Raw genomic sequence first — 24,886 nt, 5'->3', positions numbered from 1 at the left:
CTTGTAACTGCACCAACCTTGGAATCTTCTTACATTTCACTTATACTCTTGTGTTAAGTGAAATATAACAGAATATCACAGTGAACTTGATCCTGACATTGAGATAATAGGATACTGAAGGTTAACTTAAACTCCCAAGATAGGTCCTTAAATGGGCATTGTCTACAGCTGCCTTCCCAACATCTTAGCCATTAAAGGAAAATCATACATCGAAAAGCCTTAAAAATCATCTGAAATATCATCAAAGATTATGTCATAATGACATCATAAATTACCATGGGTCATGACCCTAAGATAGTGGATACTAACAGGACTCTTTTTTTTTTTTTAAATACATTCAAATGTAAATCAATATTTTCATTTTATGTCTCTTTAAGCTTATTGAAGAAGGTATAGGAAGTACTTCTAAATCATAATAAAAATGTTGGAATTCTTCCATTTCATCAGTCTCTTTTCCTAGTGCCATAACCAACAGTCTCTCTCACACAGATTTTGTCTGAGTCCCTGGCCTGTCCAAACTACCTCCACTCCTAGTTTGTTTTACTTCTATTTTCCTCTTAGATACTTTTAACTTCATGCCTGTTGCTCATGTATTTATATTATGGTCATTAATGAATCCTCCAATTCCTGTTTTAAAACTTCACTACTTCTTAGTTTTGGACAAAGTTTTTAAATACATTTTTTAAACTCATAAAGAATACTATTTAAAAGAAGCACAGTATATTTCTCTCTGTATCAAAAGATTGATGTTTATTCTTAGGAAATTACTAAAGTTAGTGGTATTGGGACACCTGACAGTTTATTCACAGAAATGCATCACTTGGAAAGGAATTTCTTCACCCATCCCCATGGCTCAAAGCTCTACAAATCAAACTCAACAGTGGTTTTGCTGGTTTTTTTTTTTTTTTTTCTAAAAGAGTGTTAACAAAATTAAACATGCAAAATTCACCAATACCTTTGTGAAAATGAACATTCCCTGTGTTTCCTTTTTATTCCCTACCTTTAACATAACTTTGTTTTAATATTTTTTATCTTCATTATATACTTTCCTATAAAGTATTGCCTCACCAGCTTTGTAAACATTATGCTCTGCTTCTATTGATATTTCTTAGTAGCTGAAACTCACCTCTGATTTTAATTACCTCATCTTGATTCCCCTTGCTTTTTAAACCTTAATTCTTAAACTAATAGGCATATGTGTACTTTGCTTTTCTTCAAGGAGAATAATAAGTTGGATCTAACTATACTTTAAATCTAAGTTCATAGCACCTTCTTTCTTCCCAACTCTAATTCAGAATGTTCATTTGTGCATACATTTTTCATGGTTAGTACATTGGTTAGTACATATGTAACCTTGTTTTTGTTGCTTCTGTTGTTCTTTTCTCTGTAATTCTGATCATCTTATTCAAAATAGATGGCTCTACTTGCAAGTTCACTGATTCTACTTCATATTGAAACCTCCCCTTGGATGTATGTTTTACCTTTTGTAATTATATTGATTTTTAAATTCTTTCAGTTTTAAATTATTATCTACACAGTATATACAAAACATGTGAACAGTAACTACTACTCTAAGTTTTTCTAACCCCTGACTTCTGTGGCCAGGAAGGCAGTTAATTAAGTAAAGTTTTTACAAAGCAAACATTTCCCTAGGAATGCAGTAAAGGTTTATCCTCAGTGGTGAATCTTGAGAAATTCAGTCACATTAGACAGACATTTACTAAGCCTGTATAAGAACAGAGATTCTGAATTATGCTGTAGGGATATAAAGACAGGTAAATGCATACCCCTCCAGAACATTGCAGGTACGATGGTGGATTTGTGGGAGAAAGGAGGTGATTTCACTGATTATTACCACAAAACAAATGCCCTTACCTGTACCACTAATGATGTAAAAATAGCTTGCCCACTAAGAGACATGCCTTAGGAATACAAAAAAAAAGAAAAGGAAATGAACATTCTCATTCCAAGAACACCATCTCACATTACTTTGTCTATTATGATTCAGTACTTCTGCTAAAATAATAAATATTGATTAGACTAGATGTGACAAATGCTAAGTTTAAGAAATATTCTAAATCATTTGGTCTATGTTTTGTTTGAAGTTTTCATCTTGTTGAGATAAATGAAGTGCCTGTTACCATTAAGTGGCCAAATTATAAAATAAAAAACTGCCAAATGTTGTTAGTTAGAAACAATTTGGAGCAGCCAGAGTTCTTCAAAAAAATTTTGAGAAATATTTATCAGAAATTTAGATCTCTACTTAGGGTTAAGTTTTTTTTTTGTTGCAATGGGAGAAGTGGATTGTATCATAGTATGTTGAGTGTTGAACTGAATAGGAGGAAAATATTAAGTGGATAACTGATGCAAACTCAGTATGAGGGAGAAGAGGGGAGTGTGGAGGAGGACAGAAAGAAGCAGATATTTGATCAATAGCGATTGGAAACATGCAGATAATCAATTTATACTTTTCCCCTCTTTTAACTCTTGCATGAACTGGCATTAAAGTAGGACAAAGTTTATTAATTTATACTCTGGTATCTATTTAAGATGTTTGTATTGTTTCCTGATATATATACATATAACAGTAGAGATAGTTTGCCACTTTTTGATGATGGAAAGCAGGTTTTTCAAACTCCTAGCGTACCATCCAGTAAGATGTCAAGGCAAGATGTTGCTTCTTTTTTAAACAAAATAAGCTATTAATCATGTTCAGTCTTGCCGTGGTCAGTTAAATTAACCTTATCATAATCTTAAACTCATGTGAAATTCTGACTCCAATTAGGAGCATATAGTAACTCTCCTCAAAACCTCTCTGTAATATTGAAATGGAAGAAATGCTCACCTTCCTCAGTATACAAACACATATGTGATATCCCCTAAAATGAGCATTTAGAAGTGTTTGTTTTCCTCCATTAGAATTTTCTATAAAAAATATGTGACTATGGACTCTGTAGAAGAAAAAGGATTACATGAGTGAGTATTTAACTGTTTTATGCAAATTTTAGATAGGAACTCAACGTGAGGTAATGGTTACTTAATTAATAAAAAGATTTCATCTCTTTTGATTTTGATTACTTTATTCTTCATCAGGAAATCACTGATGTAAAACTCATTTTAACTTTGAGGAGAAAAGGCTTTTTCCTTGATATTTATTGGGGTTCTTCCTATTTTAGACATATGAATTAGGTTTCTCCAGATAAACAGTCAGGAGCTAGGGAAAAGTAGGAAATCATGGCTATATGAATGTATCTCATTCTACTGCTACTTCACAGGAGGCGTGCTCTTTATCAAGTTTAATATGTCAGTGTTAGAGCAGGAAATAGTAATTCCATTTTCATATTGATAAAGCTTTAAAAAGCTGAGTTATCAATATATAAAATTATTTCAAGAAAATTTTGAAGGGGAAAGTCATGAAAACATTGGCATAGATTCATTAAGCTTCTATCTTTATAGACATATTTAGTCATGTCCCTGGAATGAACAATTTTTATATTTCATGCTCAGTAAAGAAATAAAACAACAGTAAGATGTATTTTCCTACCTGCTGGATGATAAGTTGACATATTGACTTTCTTCCTTTTCATCTGCAGTTATGTAATTGTATGAGTGCACAATAACGCTGGTTATGCAGCAGAGACGGAAGTAGTCCCTTTAGATTTCTTTATGTGAGAGACCCTGTGCATAAAGGTCAACCCTCAAGTGGGGCTGATACTCAGCACCTATGCACTAGTGTGACCAGTCGTCACAGCTAAAGGGTTAACGCCTGGCAGAACGGGAGTTTCTAGGGCTGAGATACAGGCAGGTCTGTTCCATAGGTTGGTGCCTGTGCCTTACCAGTTGTTAAATAAGTTTCTTGCCTGACTTAGAGTATCCTAGTGACACACACACACCTTGTGTGAATACTTACTTTTTGCCTTTAAATGTGTCAATTATGGCAACTTTGCTTATGTCATCTTTTCCATTGAAAACTTTATAAACTCCATCTGAAGTATTGTGGTCTGAAAAGATATGTACAAGAAAAAATTACTTCTAGAACAAGCCATATTTTCCAAGTTATAAAATATGTAATTAACTCACTTTTGCATTTCTCAAACACTGGTTGTTCATAATTATTTTATGTGATTTGAAATATATATGCAATGAAGTTTTTAAATTATTGGTCTTTCACATTTTAAAAAGACAGAATGTTAAAGGTGCCTAGAAATAGCTGTAGATGCTGAGACAAAGGAAGAAAACAAATATCAGAATCTGACGTGATCGAACTCCAGCACTCTTTGTCGTAATTAAGCCAGAAAGGCCATTGTGATCACTACTCCTATTATATTGAGGTGAGGGAATAGTGACCAAAACCTATGAGAACAATGACAGATTTCTAGAAGTTTTCTCAATGTTATGATCTCTAATAAGTGGTTACTAAAGATTAGGTACATAGAATTAAAAACAGAATTAGCCAAGGAAAGAAGAGTATTTGAGTTAAATAATAGTAACTGAATTCATTATTCCTCAAGGCTTTCTATACTTATATTTAATTGATATATAAGTTTACAATCCTAAAAACCATCTAAAATAGAATAACAACAATGAATTGGAAAATATAACTAATATCTCATATAGTGCCAAGTGAAATCATATTCAATTTTTCAGTTCAATTGTCATCTTGTTCTATTCGTGACTCAAAATGTTAAGCTATAACTAAATACATCACCAAGTTCACATTTTTTAAAATTTCCTGCCATTTCATGACATTTGTAGATTACTAGGAGTTCATATCAACTAATTTTATGAACATATGACATTGCTGAGTTATCATTCTCATGTAAATTTTGGGTAACTTTTAAGTTTACATTAAAACAAATTTGTAAGAGGTCTAGAGAAGGAGGAATGATATGATAAATATATTTAACACAAAAATATGGCATTAAGCTTGATTATTTATAGATAGGAAATCAAAGCCAAAACTGTATTCAAAGCCTTACCAGCTTACAATCTAATTTTAGACAATTTATGTATTTGTCAAAGAATGGAAACTTGATTAAATGTCAGCTTCTTAATTTTAATTGTTAAATTCAGATACGTAAATTTTCCCGACTAGGATAGCTGAATTCATGTGAGAGAGAGACTTTTAAGTAATTAGAATATGTATTCCCTGATCAGAAATACACACTAAATAATAAAATTATGAATTGCCAATGCCATCATATTTATCCAGTTAAAGTCTAACAATATCGACATTCATATTTGGTACTCACAGGATAAAACACACCAACTGTAGTAGTAATAGGGTGTGGAATCGAGTTCAAGAATGGATCCTTATAGCCCCACAATAGTTCTTTCAAAGTTCTCTTTTGAAACATAGAAGAGCTTGATCTTTTGATAAGTAAATTGAGTACTCCTTGGATAAATACATTTGGATAGAGATGGGGTGCAGTCTCCAAAAAAGAAATCACGGTTTAAGACACCAATTGCAGTATCAGATTTTTAACAAGTAAATGGAAAATACTAGAATTAAGCTTAATAAAAGAGTTGTCAACTATATCTTTAAAATGACTGCCAAATCTTGCCAGGACTAAAAGTGTATTGTTTTTGTTTCTTCATCTCTGAATGATTACATTTCTCTGGAGACTTTCAAAGTTAAATCCTACTTTTTAAAATGATACACTTTAAGTGGTCTTCTAATTCAGTTGATTATTACATGATTTTGTCATCTTCCCAAAGGGCCATAATTCAAAATAATGCCATAAGAACACATTTTCATAAAAATGACAAAATAAATAATATCTAATGATAGTTCTAATCATGAGATTAATTACAGTGGATTCTAGAGATTTCAAAACCAATAATTTTGCTCTTTGTCTACTCACTGCTACAGCCGATTGAGAACAGTGAAACTGTCATTCTCGGTTCCAACTGATAGTGAGAGTTCAAAGATGGTACCATTGGGCTGCAGGAAAGAGACTGTGTGGGTCTCAGAGTCCCAGGTTATATTTTCCTTGGCTAGATAACAAACTCTGAAAAACAAAAGTAAATAAAATTCAAAATAATTGTTGCAAGTGAACATTAAGTCTCAAATGCTGTTCATTCATGCAACAAATAATCTTTGAGTGCATAGACTATGTCAGAAATTAGGCTAAACAAGTAGGTTAAAATGATCAGTAGGCCAATGCTGAGCCTCTAGCAAAGTTGAGAAGAGGAATCTTAGATGTGCATAGCAGAGGAGAAGGAATACGTGTTATTATAGTGGGTTACACACATTCCGTGGGAAAACACAGAACAGGAATAAACCCAGGCTTGGGATGGTTGTGGTGGGGATAATGGACAAGATGGGAGACTGGGATTGACACGTATACATTATTGATACTATGTATAAAATAGACAACTGATAGGAACTTACTGTATAGCACAAGGAACTCTTCCTAATGCACTGTGGTAACCTAAATGGGAGGGAAGTCCAAAAGGGAGGGTATCTGTATGTGTATGGCTGATTCATTTTGTTGTGCAGTGGAGGCTAACACAGCATTGTAAAGCAACCATACTCCAATAAAAATTAAAAAAAAAAATATACAATTCCACATAAGTGGTCTGAATGACAAAGAGAAGTTTAGTTAGGTAAAATAGGATAGAAAATAGCATGTATTAGGTAAGAAGTAGGAACAAGGTGTAATTTTAGAAATGCAGATGTTTCAATATAGTTGGTTTAAGGAGTAAGGAGAGTGGTGGAAATAAAACGACTGTAATAGGCAAGACCTGGAACATAAAAGGGTTGCATCCCGTACTTCAATGTTTAGCTTGTATCCTGAGAGTCAGGGGGAGACAGCAGAGAGGTTTAAACAGGGGAACAGTAAGAGCACGTTTCCGTATATTAGAAAGACTGTTCAAAGTGCACAGACTTTCCTGTACTGGCTTTTCCATAATTTCCAGTATTTTAATGAGAATTAAAGATAGCTAATGGAATACCATTTCCACTTTGGAGATCAGTTCCCCTCCATCCCTGCCCCATATACTGTATACTCATTAGTTCTAAGCTCCTGGAAAGTACCAACTACTTTTTAGGAATGAGGTGAAGGGTGATTATTATGGAAAAAAATCTTTTGCAAGTACAAGATATTTACTGAGATGAAATAGGGTGTATATTATTCATTGCTCTATCATATATTTGAATGTCTGCTTTGTAAGGCTACAGTAGATATCTGTTGTTATCTAACTAAGGTAAAGACTGAAAAAACATGAAACTGAAGTGTAAAAACCAAAACAAACCAAAGAAAACCTGACCTGATTTCAATCAGGTATAATAAAAAAGTGAATTCCTATAGGATAGGTATTATGTGTGTTTTGTATCCCCAAGCAGTGTCTGGTATGTGGTAAGTACTTGATAAATATTTTTGAATAAATAAATTAATTAATTGTTCATATTCTTTAAAAATGGAATTCACAAAAAGACAGAAATATCTTATTTCTAATATAATTTCATCAAAGCTTTATTATTTACTGTTCTTGGAGTACTGTAGACATACAAAGAATATAAATATCTGAAACAGCAGCTAGGACAGTCTATTAGTAGTCAGTTACTCTTTTCTCTTAGATAATTGTATTTTAAACTTAGATTACATATTATTAACATTTAAAATTAAAATACTTTAATTTTCGGGAAGATTTATGTATATATAGTAGTTGAAATCATAGCAAAAATAATTGTGACCCAAATTCTAGTTTACTTGGTTGTACTTACAATACTATACCAGTAGATGGCACTCACTGAGGGAAAAATCCTTCAAACTGAGGCCTGTGCTTAGAATGTACTTTCAAAAAGAGAACATAATCACTCAATTTTTGGTTTAAAAATGAGAATATATACAGCTTTTAGAAAGTGTTGGTTAATAAGGTCAAAGGGAGGAATTTGCTTCAGATTTAGCCCAAGATTGCTTTCTGTGTACTCCTGTCAAAGCAAAGTAACTTAAATTATTATTATTATTATTTTTTATGTTGGATCTGAGAATATTCTAAAGGAGGTACCAGGTCTTCACAGAAATGGTATAGGTTGGAATATATATCATTAAGATCTCTATCCAGGCAATTTTATGCTTTGACCCATGTCACATCTTGTCAAAGTTTCATCAAGCTCACTTGAGCAGCCAAAAGCCAAATAAGCCTGTGGTTCTGTTTGAGGAGAGACTTCCTCCTCCACTTAGAATTTCAACTGAGTTCAGGGTGTAATTGATGGAGAGGCAGGTTCACCTCAACATGTGGAAGACTCTCAAACTATTAACTTTTTCTGAAAGGTAAACGGTCATTTTCCCATTATTTAAGGCTTCCAAGCAGACACTAAGGACTCTGTTTTGTTGACATCATGAGACAAGATGACTCATAGTTGATCATAATTTCCTTTAACATTGTTATGTAAATAGGAGTTTATTGTTTATGTACTTTAGCTGCAAATCCAACTTCTCTTCTCTAACCCTCACCTCATTGCTTCTCCAAGTAAATCAATTATATCTAACCCACCCTGCTTTCATCCCAGAGAGAGATAGGTTAAAGCCTCTAAGAATAAAATTTATATAACCTATCAAGCAAGACTAGGACAGGATTCAATATTATGTTTATGTTTTCCCATATTCCAATTAATATCCTTAAAAGTAAAAACAAACAAACAAAAAATTAAACAAAAACTGTGATGAGTTCTCAAATTCTAGAAACTATTCTCTTTTCTTACATGTGGTCAGTTCACGGAGTTGTGATTTTTAAACAGTTATGCTTAGATTCTTATTAGGTCATATGTGAATTCTAGATTTTCATAGGTACACATCATAGCTACAACATTTTTTGAACAAGATATTCATATAGGCTTTTGATAATGACATAGAACTATAAGACCCTGAAAAAATAAAAATATTTTTGAAGGTGAGATTTTTTTCTGTAACAATGAAAACCAAGTCTTCTTTGACAGAGCTGTGAGTAGTCACAGACCTGAAGACAAGGAGATGTGGGGATAATTACTAGGACAGAATAGGCACCAAGATATATCATGTGCTGCAGCAGCAGGCATCACCCTCCCAACTACTGTTATTTCATTATATCTGAGTGTGAGTTGTCAATCTAGAAACATATTAATGAATGGAGGAGAAAGAAATTATATAATTGTAGAATATCTGAAACATATAAGAAAGTTAAACTATGAATTAGAAGAAACCATTATAAATATGAAATTTTGTAATAATGCTTGATCATAGTGTATAACTAGTTGTAATTATTCTGGAGGAAAAATCACACATTTGTATAACAAATGACATAGCAGGACTTAACTCTGTTCCCATATGGGCACCATAAATGTATGCCTAATCCTTGGTTAGGTTTAGTGTTTTTAGTACCTCAATCTTTCCTTTCCTTACTTTGATAGTTAGAAAAGACACATAGTCTAAAATTTAGATAGAAGAAAATGTACTCAACAATTAAGAGCTATCAGTCCTAAGTTTGTATGAATATGGTAAATCACTTCAAATCCCCTGGTATCAGTTTTTTTTAATTTACAATTGAAAAGTTCTGGCTAATTATTTTCCCCTAGTTCTTATAGTTTAAGAATGAGTTCAAAAGTCTATTAAATTGTTAAGGCATGTAAGATAAAGGTATAGCTTATTTAGTCTCAGTACTGGAGAAAATATAAGAATGAAACTACTGAATAAATACAAATACCCTTAAGACCTGGAAAATAGTTTGAATAGAAGTCCTTAGCAGGTATTGTAGTTAGGTAGAATCAGTTTAATGCTGTGGTTCTCAGAATTGAGTGTGTATTGCAATCCCCCAGAGTATTTGTAAAACTCATTGCTGAGCTCCAAACCAAGAGTCTCTGATTCATTTGGTCTAAGGAGGGGCCTGAGAATTTGCATTTCTACTTAGTTCCCAGGAGATGCTGATGTTGGTTCGGAAGCCACCCTTGGAGAACCACTCGTATAACCTACACTTTCAATTTTAAGATTTCAAAGTGCTCTGGTTTTAAAATTGTGATAGATTTTTTTTCTATTTAGCATGCATATTTTAGACTTGTTGAGAATACATGCCACAAGTGTAAAACTCCTGTAACTTCCTAAATGTAGGGCAGTTAATTGATGCTGATAAATTCATAATAAAATATATATTTCTTATCATCATTAAATCCTTAGATTAGGGTTTTATATAGGCAGAAACAAAAATTTCAGTGTATATTAATGGCAAGAAAATCACAAGTATATTTCAATACAGTGGCAGTTGTCAAGTGGAAGCTTTTTCAGAGATACATATGGTCAAAGAAAGAGTGCCACTTATTTTGGGGACTCGCTCACCGGTACGTGTAAGGACCTCTTTGCTTAACTTTAATTTTGCTGCTAACTGCCATTCCCTCTGGATTCTGCACATCGAAGATTCAGAACTGTCTGTAAACTTCTGTGCCTGTTTTAACCCAATTTTTAAAAGCAATTGTACCTTCATCAAGGACAGCTTCCTATGAAAAAGAAAACAAGTTTGTGTTATTTCTTTGTATTAGGTACGGGCACTTGTCGAAGTTTAAAACCTTTAATTATTCAATAAAAGGACTAAGCTCAAATATCTTCCTCATGAGAACCTTTGTAACCTGCCATATGTTTGCAACAGAAATGTTTTCAACAAATTATGATAGTAATCTCTTTTAGTTAATCTTTTACAAAGAGAATCAGTGTGTAATATTGCAGACATGTCTGTTGATCGCAAGGCCAACCATTGGCAAGCTTTAGAGTGACCTTACGCGAGAGTTCACAACACAATTTACTAAGGACATTTTATTAAACCTTTTCCAAAAAGTTCCTATTAGGTTGAACATTAACTTCTCTTCTGCCCTCAGTGAGTTGGACTGAGAAGGCAAAACATAAAAACAGAGAAAAATCTAGTGGTATTGGAAGCTTTTTCTCTTTTTTCTAAAGTTGGATACTTCAGGGGGAAGTCACTTAACGTTTGTTAAATTAAGAAAAACACAAATTTGACTTCTCTCCTTCAAAATCCTGCTCAGTGTGGCTTCCCTAATTCTCAATATATTTATAGCAACCTGTTAGTACATGTTTCCAAAAATTACAACAGTCTAATTCAGTACAATTAGGTTACTACTTTTTAGATAAAAGGATGAAGGAAGTTTTCCTTTTATTCTTTTGTGAAATCCATTAAAATAATTGATGCCCCTTGTAGTAATGATAGACAAACAGAAAAAAATACCAATGACAGAATCAGAAAATCCTACATTAGAAATCTCTCCTGTGCTTCAGGAGCTGGGACTGAGTAGAAAGTCACCAAACCCCTTGGGTCAATTTCAGTATCTGTAAAACGAAGGAATTATCATAGATGCTCTCCTGGATTCCTTCCAAGGCTTTCACTCTCTGAGCAGGAAGCCTATGAAGCTCTAGTAGCTAACGCAGACAAAGGTGACTTTGTAGCAGGCAGTGTTTCCAAGTAAGTACCTTGGGAGGGATGCCCAGGTGTAAAGTTCCAACTTACCTTAGAACTAGAGGAAGAGGAAGGAAAGTATTTCACACAAAATGAGCCTAACAAGACCCATGAATACAGGGACAATCTGACTTCTTTGTTCCCGTCACCTGGAAGCATCAATTCATAGAATGATGGATCAGGAAAGGACATTGAACATTAACACATTTTCTAGGAGAGTGTGCTGAGGCTCTGAGAAACCAGGTGTCTGGCCCACGGGTAACCGAGGCAAATACCTAGAAGTAGAATCATGACGAGGATCCTAGTCTCTGACCCTTAAGCTGGTCCTTTTTTACACCTTGTTTTTACTAATTTTTTTGTTTCTGTCATCTCTGCACTTAGTTGGTAGAACTCAAATTGAGTTAGCTGTCTTCAGGATACTTTACTTATTGCTTAATGTAGAAAATAAGGGAATTCCTTAGAGAAGAACAGGGCATCAGGTATAATGCCATTATGAAATCCTGTGTTGTTGCAATCCTTTTACACTGGGTACATTGGAGCTACTAAAGCAATGTGAGACCTTCTTACTTTTTACAAGCAATTGTCCTTGGAAATCTTTTTATTTGCTCCTAAAAAGTCTTATTTCCATAGCAAGCCCAAAATTAAGACAGAATTGCACATAGATAAAGTATTATTGCTATTCCTCTAAATGTAAAGATGTTTACCCTAAATGATCAGAGTGTTATAGCTGAAATCTATATGGAAGCTGAAAGCTATGTTAATTTACCCATTTCAAGAGACTTTATGAGGGGAAAACACACATGAGCATACACACATGCACATGATTACTCTCACACTATAGAATCTTAAGGACTAATACAATATTAAGTGTTTATCATGTACCTCTGAAGGTACATTTGTTTTTTTTAAGATTTTTTTTATTGATTGATTGATTGCTATGTTGGGTCTTCATTTCTGTGCGAGGGCTTTCTCTAGTTGCGGCGAGCGGGGGCCACTCTTCATCGCGGTGCGCGGGCCTCTCACTCTCGCGGCCTCTCTTGTTGCAGAGCACAGGCTGCAGACGCGCAGGCTCAGTAGTTGTGGCTCACGGGCCCAGCTGCTCCGCGGCATGCGGGACCCTCCCAGACCAGGGCTCGAACCCGTGCCCCCTGCATTAGCAGGCAGACTCTCAACCACTGCGCCACCAGGGAAGCCCCTGAAGGTACATATTTTATTTCAGTTTTTAATGAGAGGAACACAATATATGCTTATAGAATTGAAAAGGCACTGTGATAGAATGTATCTGGCAGGGAAGAAAACTCCCTAACTATCATGCTTGTGAATTTAATATCAAAAGGCATCGTAAGTGTATCGTGCTTTTTCTTCTAAATGCCATGAATCACTTTGCCTTGTTTGTTCATCTGGAGACATGATAGATAGGTAGATAGATAGATAGATAGATAGATAGATAGAGATATATATATATATTTTTTTTAATGGGAAAGTTGAAGCACAAAGAGTTGAAATCAGTGCATGAATTATCAGCTGTTAGAGTTAGGGTCATCTAACCCGATCCATTTTTTTTTACAGGTAGAAGTGGGTCCTAGAGAAACAGATGTCTGATTCAGTGTTGTATGACAATTTAGTAGTAGGTAATGGAGAATCAGACCTTTTACTCCAATCTTGTGTAGTTTCCATAATACCATGACTTATTCAGAGACAAAGAGAAAAATATTGAAGCAGTCAGAACAGAAATAAATTTCTTCTGATCGTAACACTACCATATGTATTAGAAAATTGTATTGGCCTACTTGAGTACTAAGACTAATTTTATCTTCAGTTCCTTTAGTTTTAAAAGGAGGAAAAGTTTTTATGTCCTTTGTGAATTTAAGAGACCTTGATTTTAAATTGACCTTGGGCTATCTGGTCTATTTTGCACAACTTTCACTAAATTTGAAGTACAAAGGTGATAAATATGTGTACAGAAAAAGTAATATAATTTAAGATCCTCTCACTTGGCTGAGAAGTACATCAGTATGTGTCCCTGACTTTAAATGTTCAGATCATCCAGCCCTAGTAATAACTGGATTCCAGCCTGACGACTCTCACATGGCATGGTCTGCAGCTGCATTGAAAGCCATTTACCTTGAAACTTCTCTTTGCTACATTAATTTGAAAGCAGATGTTTGGGAGAATAGTAACTTCTATCTAGTCACATGGTCACTTCATTATTGCTGTTACAGGAAAACAGTACTCATCAACATGATGGTCAACTTTAGTGTAACTATTAAATTGTCCTTAATATCTTCCTATGCATGAAGTGTATAGAATACATACGTAAAAATATATATAGTCCCATTTCTCAAGGCTCTTATAGAGTTCCAAGAAACAGAATCATACACAGCAGATTTTAATCTTTGAGTAGACTTCCGTGTCCTACTCCCAGCCTGACCAAATACATTGGCTTCTTTACTCAAAGCCTAGAGTGAAGTGGTTAGCAATGAAACTAGATGCTATGAGTTTGATCCCCAATTTGGTCACATGCTAACCATTTAAACTTAGGCAGGTTATTTAATTTCTTTGTACCTCAGTTTCCTTATCTGTACAATGGGTATAATAAAAATATTAGGTTGAACTATATAAAATTAGTATTTTTGAAAGTCAAAATAAGTGGAATATGGAGTAATTAAATACTTATCCTCATAGGTTGTTATAAGAATTAATAAATGTGAGCACTGAGAATAGTGTTAGCATATAATAAGCATTCAATAAACATTGGCTACTATTATTATACAAATTCTATCCACCCTTTCTAGGGAGAACTCTCATCTCATTTACTTCCCAGATTGCTTTCATTACTTTGTTCTTAACATTACTGTCTAAACCAGTCCTGTGGAAATAACTCACGTAAAATCTTATGACACTTCTCTTTCTGCTATTTAATCATTTTAATATTTACTCCCCATCTAGTGAAATCAAAACTTCCTTAAAAAAGTAGAAACATACTGAAAACAGTATCCATCCTCTCCTCTCACTACTAACATTTGTTCTTATTTGGACCAATTGCAAGCAGTTTTCCCACGTTCAAAAAATTTTCTCGTGTGTGAATTATGTATATGTATGTCTGTACATGTTGAGAGAAAGAAATCTTTAATTCCCTTCTTTGTCTTTTTTCTGAAGTCCTTTGGTAGTTTCTACTTTCCACATTTGTGATAACTCATGCCATTGACTTTTAGTCTACCTAGCAAAATTGCATAAACCTGCTGGGCCCATACAAATCTAGTAGGAATCATAGTCTAAAATACTGGTAAAGAAATTTTCACATACAATGCATAAAAAGCATGAAGTCCCTAAAAAAAATTCCTTGGAAATAAAGAGTAAAGAAATATATATATATATATATATATATATATATATATATGAAGTAAAATATATGAAGTAAAATATATGGACCATTTTAGGCTATTCCAACTGCTGGTGTCAAGGTGCCATCTTTTAGAATGAGAGGGCATCATAGAGTCCCAACTCTATACTTTAAAAATTAGATAACAACATGAGATGATTTTCTGATCTTTTAAAATTAAGCAATTTAATTCTTCTTTTTTTAGTGGCACTTTTATACAGGTAATAACGCTCAATTTGGTATTAGTCCATAAAATGAAGCAAGTAATCTGCAATGATTTCAATGGTAAACAAAATCTGATCAGTGCTAAAACTTGTATACATTTCTAAAAATAACAGCAGTAACCTAAGTGCTCCTGAGGCAGGGGTAAGACACTTTGCTCTCTGGGATTACACATAACTCAGAGATGTGTGCCAATTTCTCGGTCCTTTGTCTCTACATTCAAACTCTCTAGAAAGCGAATCTACTGTTTAGTTTTATCTGTAATCTCTATAGTAAAGATTACATCTCTCTGAGCTCTGATCTTTGATATATACACTGATGTTCATATCAAATCACTTATAAAACCTCTCTCTTTTTCTCCTAAGATATACATTTCTATCAATAACTCAGTTGGACATTTCGCAGTTTGTTCTTTTTACTCCTCTCTCTCCCTGTTTAGTCCCTCTATCCCATTGCATCCCATCACCCATCAGTTCTATGTACTCCACCACACTAGACCAGAGTGCCTTTTGTTATGTGCAGACTGTGGAAAGATCTTTCTAAAGGGAGTCTTAAATTCTCCTTGAAAGTGGTCATGTCCTATATTAGTGTTTCCTGTTTTTGGTCTCCTCACTTTCCAACACTTTCTATTGTAGAATTACAGAGTACAAAGCTGTGTAAATCAGCAAGTCCCTCCTTTCAGATTGCCTAGGTTTGGAAACTGACTCGTCCTCTTTTTGGCTAGGTGAGTTGGCAAGTTGATTTAAGGTCGTGTGACTATAAAATGGGTAAAATAAGAGTACCTTCTCGCAGATACTTGTGAAGATTAAATGAATTTGTATATATGAAGCTCTTAGTAACACTAAATAACACTAAATTATTTAGTATATAGTATAGTATATTAGTATATAGTATATTTGATATCAACCTCTAAATGCAGATTTTGTTATATCTAACTCCTACCAGAAAACATACACCAACTACTATTGTCTATCACGTCATTAATTAGTCTTCTGTGTAATGTTCAAAGCTTCCTAAAACTTACCACATGTTGTTGTCTTTCTAATCATCTCTCTTGTTAATCCTGTATTTCTGGCACATTTTCTACATTGTTCCTTCCCTCATCACACTTAGTTGCATTTCCACAACTTTATCCATCGTATTAACCAGTTCTTTGACACCTTTATTGCAGTCCACTTTAGACATTCAAAGTTTTATACTTCAAAATGCAACTCAAGTCTCATCTTCTACCTGAAGTTATTGAGTACTCTGAGAAAGTTCTCTTTCTAAATAACATTTATTTTTCCATATTCTATACTTTAGAATTCAATTATAGAGTTTCACAGGTCTCTATATTTTTTTACAATTTGCTTTTGCCCAGTTAAAACTTATATTTCTTGAGATAAATATTTATTTTATTCTCTCTTAGCCTCTATACAAAAGCAAATTTCTGATGTCTGAAAACTCTTGTTTCCTCAGGATTAGCCATTGTGAACTTAGACATAAGTATTAAACAATTAAAATAGATGCTAGCATCTCTCCTGCACCTCTCCTGCCATCTAACAGAATCTATATGTATAATATTGTTTAATAATAATAAGAAAGTATAGTTGTTCACTATTCAGCTATTGATAATCAATTATGTATCACAAAAAAAATAGTCTTAATGTAAAATGCTATGCACTGGAAGATTGTTGTGACTTTTCTATTCTGAAAACTTTTCCATAATATAAGTTATAGTCTGTGTGTTAGAACTGACCCTGTTCTCTCTACACAGAAAATTCAGAAGGGAAGCACAGTTTATAGAATAAGAAGGGTGTTGAGCAATGACAATTCTGTCACACCATTAGATAACCATCACCTCACCATCACCTCTATGTCTCTGTTGAACTGTATAAAAAATGGTATCAAGAAATCTAGCAATTCCAAGGAAGGAGATGGCATTCAACTTATAATATTTTTTTTCAATTAAATGTATGCAGTTGAAGATAGGCAATCTGTTAGTAACAGAAAAGATAGAAATTACTATATTATTACTAAGCCAATATAGCAGGCAAGTATAGAAAGTGTACCTTAAAATGTCCTATTTTTCTGTCTTTTATACTGAGACAACAGCTGTAATGGTACAATGAGACAATTTATTTAAACTGTAAAACATAAGCATTTTAGCTAAACAACAAAAACAAAGCATTGGAAAATAATAACTTCTTGTCCTAAGAAACTTGATTTGAAATTAAATCTACATATTTATTTGTCAGACATGGATGAGACAGATAATGGTCTTGGCAGGGACAGAAATTGCAGTATGAGTTGGTAGTCTAACCCATTTTATGAATCAGTTCTTGTTCTCCAATGTGCACTGTGCTTACTAACATCTAGACCATTGACATCTGAACCAGGCTGAGAGCTGAGGCCAGCACTCAGATATGTTTTATTTGGCCAGCATTAGGTTTAAAAAATTAACACACATGCCTTTAGGCAGGGCACACACTTTTAAATTCCAATAGTCCCTCTCTTCACTTTATCTTATTCTTGGCATTTTCAAAATTTTTTTTTAACTTTGTCTTCAAACCCTTGAAGCCACTTGAAATTTGAATTTTCCATCCCTGGTTTAGGACTTCAGCAGATCTGCTACTCCTTATTCTAGTTTTCTGTCTCTTTATCAATTAAAGTTGGTGAGTGTGAAGCTGAATTAGAAAGAACTAGGATGGAGATAAATTTTGGTTTGTTGTGCAAAGTCTATATACCAAATCACTTTATTTTTACTTAAAACTATAGTCAACTTATTATGTATATACTGGGGTATGTCCTATATATCGTTTCTGAAAATATTTTTTAAGAGTCAAGTATAAAACTTCATCAATAGGAAATATCAATATTTATAAGACAATCATATATTATTTATTATACATATTTGAAAAAGCAGTTTAGCAAACAATAAATTATTTTTACCAGTTTTACCAAATATTCCTGTATCAATATTAAACACAATTATGTTTAAGTTATATATAAGAAATATGATTTTACTTTTCTGAATATTAACCAGAGTGCAACTACTTTTGTAAATATACTCTCACAAAATACAGTTACTTATTTCTTATTCAAAAGCATATCAATATACAGTTTGGACATAATTGAAAGCAATTAATAATAAGCAGTTAAGGAATACAAAAAATAACTAGATGTAAAATATAATATCAAAAAGTCATCATGAGAGGAGGAGAGTACAAATGCAGGTTTTTAAATATGCATTTGAAATTGAGATCAACAACTTAAAACAATCATGCATGTATATATAGACTGCTATACAAAAACCACATGGTAACCACAATCAAAAGTCTATAATATATATACACACAAAAAAGAAAACGGAATAAATCATAACACTAAAGATAGCCATCAAATTACAAGAGAAGAGAACAAAAGAGGAAGGGAAGAAAAAAGACCTACAAAAACGAATCCAAAAATATTAATAAAATGGCAATAAGAACATAAATATCAATAATTACATGAAATGTAAATGGACTAAATGCTCCAACCAAAAGACAGAACGGCTGAATGGATACAAAAACAGACCCATATATATGCTGTGAACAAGAGACTCACTTTAGATCTAAAGACACAGACTGAACGTGAGGGGTGGAAAAAGGTATTCCATGGAAATGGAATTCAAAAGAAAGCCAGAGTAGCAATACTTATATAAGACAAAATAGATTTTAAAATAAAGACAGTTATAAGAGACAGAGAAAGACACTCCATAATGATCAAGGGATCAAAGCAAGAAGAAGATATAATACTTGTAAATATATATGCACCTAAAATAGGAGCACCTAAACATATAAGGCACGTAATAACGGACATAAAAGGAGAAATTGACAATAACACTATAATAGTAGAGGATTTTTAACACCCCTCTTACATCATATAGATCATCCATATATAAAATCAGTGAGGAAACACTGGCCTTAAGTGACACATTAGGCCAAATGGCCTTAATTGATATATATGGAATATTCCACTTGAAAGCAGCAGAATACACATTCATTCCAAGTGCACCTGGAACATTCTCCAGGATAGATCACATGCTAGGCCACAAAAGAAGCCTTGGTAAATTTAAGAAAATTGAAATTATATTAAGCACCTTTTCAGACCACAGTGCAATGAGACTTGAAATAAACTGCAAGAAGAAAACTGCAACAAAATAAAACAAAACACGTGGAGGGGCTTCCCTGGTGGCACAGTGGTTGAGAATCTGCCTGCCAATGCAGGGGACACGGGTTCAAGCCCTGGTCTGGGAAGATCCCACATGCTACGGAGCAACTGGGCCCGTGAGCCACAATTACTGAGCCTGCGCGTCTGGAGCCTGTGCTCCGCAACAAGAGAGGCCGCAATAGTGAGAGGCCCGCGCACCGCGATGAAGAGTGGCCCCCGCTTGCCGCAACTAGAGAAAGCCCTCGCACAGAAACGAAGACCCAACACAGCCAAAATAATAATAATAATAATAAAAAATAAGTGAAATTCTTTAAAAAAAAAAAAAACACGTGGAGGCTAAACAATATGTTACTAAACAACCAATGGATCGCTAAAGAAATCAAAGAGGAAATCAAAAATTACCTAGAGAGAAATGAAAATGAAACATGATGATCCAAAACCAGTGTTTTTCAGCAAAGGCAGTTCTAAGAGAGAAGTTTACTGTGATACAAGTTTACCTCAGGAAACAAGAAGAATCTCAGTTAAACAATCTTAACTTACACCTAAAAGAACTAGAGAAAGAAGAACAAAAAGAAACCTGCAGTTAGTAGAAGGAAAGAAATCATAAACATCAGAGCAGAAAAAAATGAAATAGAAACTAAAAAAAAAAAAAATCAATAAAACTAAAAGCTGGTTCTTTGAAAAGATAAACAAAATTGATAAACCTTTAGGCAGACTCATCAAGAAAAAAAAGAGAAATAGTCCAAATCAGTAAAATCAGAAATGAAAAAGGAGAAGTTATAACTGACACTACAGACGTACAAAAGATCATAAGAGACTACTATGAACAACTGTGTGCCAATAAAATGGACAACCTAGACTAAGAAATGACAGGTTCTAAGATACAGTCTCCCAAGACTGAACCAGGAAGAAATAGAAAATATGAACAGACCAATTACGAGTAATGAAATTCAACCAGTAATTTAAAAACTCCAAATAAATAAAAGTACAGGATCAGATGGCTTTACAGGTGAATTCTACTAAATATTTAGAGAATAATTGGCTCCTATCCTTCTGAAACTATTCCAAAAAATTGCAGAGGAAGGAATACTTTCGAACTCATTCTATGAGGCCAGTGTCACCCTGATACCAAAACCAGACATAGTACAGAAAAAGAAAACTAAAAGCCATTATCACTGATGAACATAGATGCAAAAATCCTTAACAATATGTTAGCAAACAAATCCAACAATACATTAAAAGGATCCTACATCATGATCAAGTGGGATTTATTCCAGGGATGGAAGGATTTTTCAGTATCTGCAAATCAATCAGTGTGATACACCACATTAACAAAATGAAGAATAAAAACCATATGATGATCTTAATAGATGCAGAAAAAGCTTTTGATAAAATTCAACATCCATTTATGATAAAAATTCTTCAGGAGGTGGGCACAGAGGTAACCTACCTCAACATAATGAAGGCCATGCATAACAAACCACAGCTAACATCATACTCAATGGTGAGAAGCTGAAAGTATTTCCTCTAAGATAAGGAACAAGACAAGGATGTACACTCTTTCCACTTTTCTTCAACATAGTTTTGGAAGTCCTAGCCTCACCAATCAGAGAAGAAAAAGAAATAAAAGGAATCCAAGTTGGAAAGGAAGAAGTAAAACTGTCACTGTTTGCAAATGATACATATTATACATAGAAAATCCTAAATATGCCACCAGAAAACTACTAGAGTTCATCAATGAATTCAGTTAACTTGCAGGATACAAAATTAATGTAGACATCTGTTGCATTTCTATACACTAACAGTGAACTATCAGAAAGATAAATTAAGGAAACAATCCTATTTACCATTGCATCAAAAAGAATGTAATACCTAGAAATAAACCTACCTAAGGAGGTAACAGACCTGTACTTGGAAAACTATACGACACTGATGAAAGAAATTAAAGACAACACAAACAGATGCAAAGATATACTGTGTTCGTGGATTGGATGAATTAATATTATTAAAATGACCATACCACCTAAGGGAAACTGGAGACTTGGTGCAATCCCTATCAAAATACCAATGACATTTTCCACAAGCTAGAACAAATAATTTAAAAATCTCTATGGAAACACAAAAGACACCAAATAACCAAAACAATCTTGAGAAAAAAAAAATGGAGCTAGAGGAATCAAGCTTCCTGACTTCAGAGAATTATACAAAGTTACAGTAATCAAAACAGTATTGTATTAGCACAAAAACAGACACATAGATCAATGGAGCAGAATAGGGAACCCAGAAATAAACCCATACTTATGATCAATTAAACTTCAACAAAGGAGACAAGAACATACAATGGAGAAAAGACATTCTCTTCAGCAAGTTGTGTTGCAAAAGTTGGACAACCTCATGAGAATCAATGAAACTAGAACACTCCCTCATACCATATACAAAAATATACTCAAAATGGATTAAAGACCTAAATTTAAAACTGGATATCATAAAACTCCTAGAGGAAAACATAGGCAGAACACTCTGTGACATAAATTGCAACAATATTTTTTTAGTTCTGTCTCAAAAAGCAAAGGAAATAGAAGCAAAAATAAACAAATGGGACCTAATTAAACTTAAAAGCTTTTGCAGAGCAAAGGAAAGATTGACAACACGAAAAGACAACTTACTGAATGGAAGAAAATATTTGTAAATGCTATGACCATGGATAAGAGGTTAATATCAAAAATATATAATCATCTCATACAACTCAACATCAAAAACACCCAAACCTAACAACCTATTTAAAAAATGGGCAGAAGAACTTAATAGACATTTTTAAAACAGGAAATCAGATGGCCAGTGGGCACATGACAAGATATACAACATTGCTAGTCATCAGGAAAATACAAATCAAAACCACAATGAGACATTACTCACACATGTCAGAATGGCTACCATTAAAAAAATGACAAATAAGAAATGTTGGCGAGGATGTGGAGAAAAGGGAACCCTGATTCATTGTTGGTAGTAATGTAAATTGGTTCAGCCACTGTGGGAAATAGTGTGGAGATTTCTCACAAAAACTGAAAATAGAACTACAATATGACTAAGAAATTCCACTCCTGGCTATATATGTGATAAAAACAAAAACTCATTTGAAAAGATACGTGCACCCTAATATTCATAGCTGGATTATTTTCAATTGCCAAGATATGGAAGCATCCTTAGTGTCCATCAACAGATGAATGGATAAAGAAGTGGTATATTTTCACAAAGGAATAACGACCCAGCCATGAAAATTTTTTTAGCTATTTGCAGTGACATAGATGGACTTGGAGGGCATTGTGTTAAGTGAAATAAGACAGACGGAAAAGGCAAATACTGTATGATATCACTTATATGTGGAATCTAAAATATACAACAAAGTAGTGAAGAAAAAAAAAAAAACAGGGTCACAGATATAGAGAACAAACTAGTGGTTACCAGTGAGGAGAGGAGAGGAGGGAGGGACAATATAGGGGTAGGGGATAAATTGTTATTATGAAATTACATGAAATCATGTGTGTGAAACTTGAAAATTGTAAAGCACAATAGAAATTAAAGAATCTTTCAATAAAAAATGGTATATATGTGTACAAAAAAGCATATCAACATATTATTTGGACATAAAAGCAATTATTTCTACTTATCTGCTTACCTACAATAGTTTTTTTGGGTCAGAACTTGGTTGACAAAGCATTCATACAGAATATACATAAAAATTTGACCATTTCTCTATCATGTAGACTTTCAGTGGTTCATAATAACCTTTGTGTAGAAGACACAAAGTTGCCAGTTACAATGAAATACAAAAGAGACACCCTAAGCAAAAAGGGCATAAAAATGCAATGAATCAAAATGACAAGAAATATTCTTGATAATACTTGTACCTTTTTAACTGTCTTCTCAATAAGCATGTCTCCAACTGGCATTAGAATACCTCCAAACACAGCCAGGACTGCACCAATGACAGCACCAGCGATGAGCCCGCAGTTTCGATCGCAGCCCATTTTTCTTGTTCAGGGAAACACTAAGGTTCAGCACCTGCTTCTTTCAAACTCCCAGGTCTGATGAACGTGGTTTCCAAGAGGTCTGGTTCTATCATTGGAAGGAGATCATAAAGCAGAAACTTAAATATCAGTACAAAAAGATCAAAGTACAAGGAAAACATGCAACTGAAACAGATCATTTTGCCAGTTATAAATATATATATATTTTAACAAAACTTTCTAGGTCTTGTCCTTTCTTGATTTGAACTACCTACCAGTGGTAGAAGTAATAAATATTGTCACATAGAGCATTTCTTTAAAATTCTCCTCTTTTAAATTTTCTCCCTGTGGATGATTAGCACACTGAAATATTATCTAAGGAGAACATGCTTACTATACTCTCACCCCCTGCCTGCCTTCCATCAGCTTGGGACACTTACCAGTATCTTCACCCTCTATCTGGCTTCTCCACCCAAACACAACCATCTGCATGCTACCTGGAGTTCTCTTGCAAACTGAATGTGAGTGGACTGATGTCTTTTCCATTTAAATGCTAAGCAGATGTTTTCTTTACTAAACGTTTTTCACAAATAGACACGGATTTTGCAGGTAGTGATCTGATGAGTCTCAGAAAGAATCAGTTCTTCTAATCATTTGTAAGCTATCTGTTAAAACAGAAAAGCATGAGTAAATTGGAAAATACATTGTCAGAAAATTAATACTAGACCGCTTTCTAATATCATCAAAATTATAATCACTATTTAAAGAAAATTCCATTTTCATGAATATTTAGTTTATGCCTGAATCCTTTCTTGCAAACAGTGTTGAAAACATTGGAATATTTTAAAGAAGAGTACTTTATTTTCAATTTCATTGTTAATAATTACTTTTAGATAGTCTAAAGGTGAAAAAATTTGAAGAAAATATTTAAGGTAGTGGATGCCTAGTTTCTGTGATAGGCCTTGTTTTCTTACTAATCTCAAATATATATATTTTTTAACATATTCGAGTGCAGTATTGTTCATTTTGTCATGGGCAACTGATTAGTGACAATTCTGTTAAAATCAGCCAGGTGGTGTCAGTATGTATTTCACCTAGTCAATCTTATCTTTGGTATCTTTATATGATATATGCTTATTTCATAAAGATGGCAAGAAAACTCTTAGTGGAATGAGTAGATCCTATTGTAACAAAGAATTTATTATTCTAATATTTGAAAATATACTCATTTGAGCTATTTTGGTTGCAACAGGATTTTTTTTAAATGGAGTTGACCTGACATTGATAAGTGGATTGTGCTTTGTAGCTTTTAATCAAATATTCCCTACTTCAAAATGCCCCTGGCCAGGAAAAACAAAAATGCCAACAGAATGGAGGCTGTAGACAAAAAAGAGGCACATGTAATATTTTTGTCAACCTTGTAAATATAGTAATAAAAATTATATTTTGTTATGGTCTCAGATTTTCCCTCCATAGCTTTGTTGTGGTAGAAGTACCACTCTTATGAATTTATTATTTCTTTAGTATTTCTTTAGTGTTTAGTATTTCTTTCCACTTTAGGAACCACTTAGTTTTTCAGAATTATTACCTCCATAACTAAGAAAATAAGGGCAATTAGATTTTCCCCAAAATGCCAAAAGACAAA

At 33.6% G+C, this 24,886-nt stretch overlaps 1 pseudogene; it reads right to left on the bottom strand.

Annotated features, from left to right (window-relative positions):
- Positions 1 to 23,262, bottom strand: part of LOC137768422 (platelet glycoprotein 4-like) — a 34,970-nt pseudogene extending 11,708 nt beyond the window's left edge.
- Between the last annotated feature and the right edge of the window lie 1,624 nt (positions 23,263 to 24,886).

The sequence above is a fragment of the Eschrichtius robustus genome, chromosome 8 (assembly GCF_028021215.1).
Source record: "Eschrichtius robustus isolate mEscRob2 chromosome 8, mEscRob2.pri, whole genome shotgun sequence".
NCBI classification, from domain to species: domain Eukaryota; kingdom Metazoa; phylum Chordata; class Mammalia; order Artiodactyla; family Eschrichtiidae; genus Eschrichtius; species Eschrichtius robustus.
Note: the sequence above shows the minus strand (reverse complement) of the source record. Positions and strands in the feature narration are given on the sequence as shown.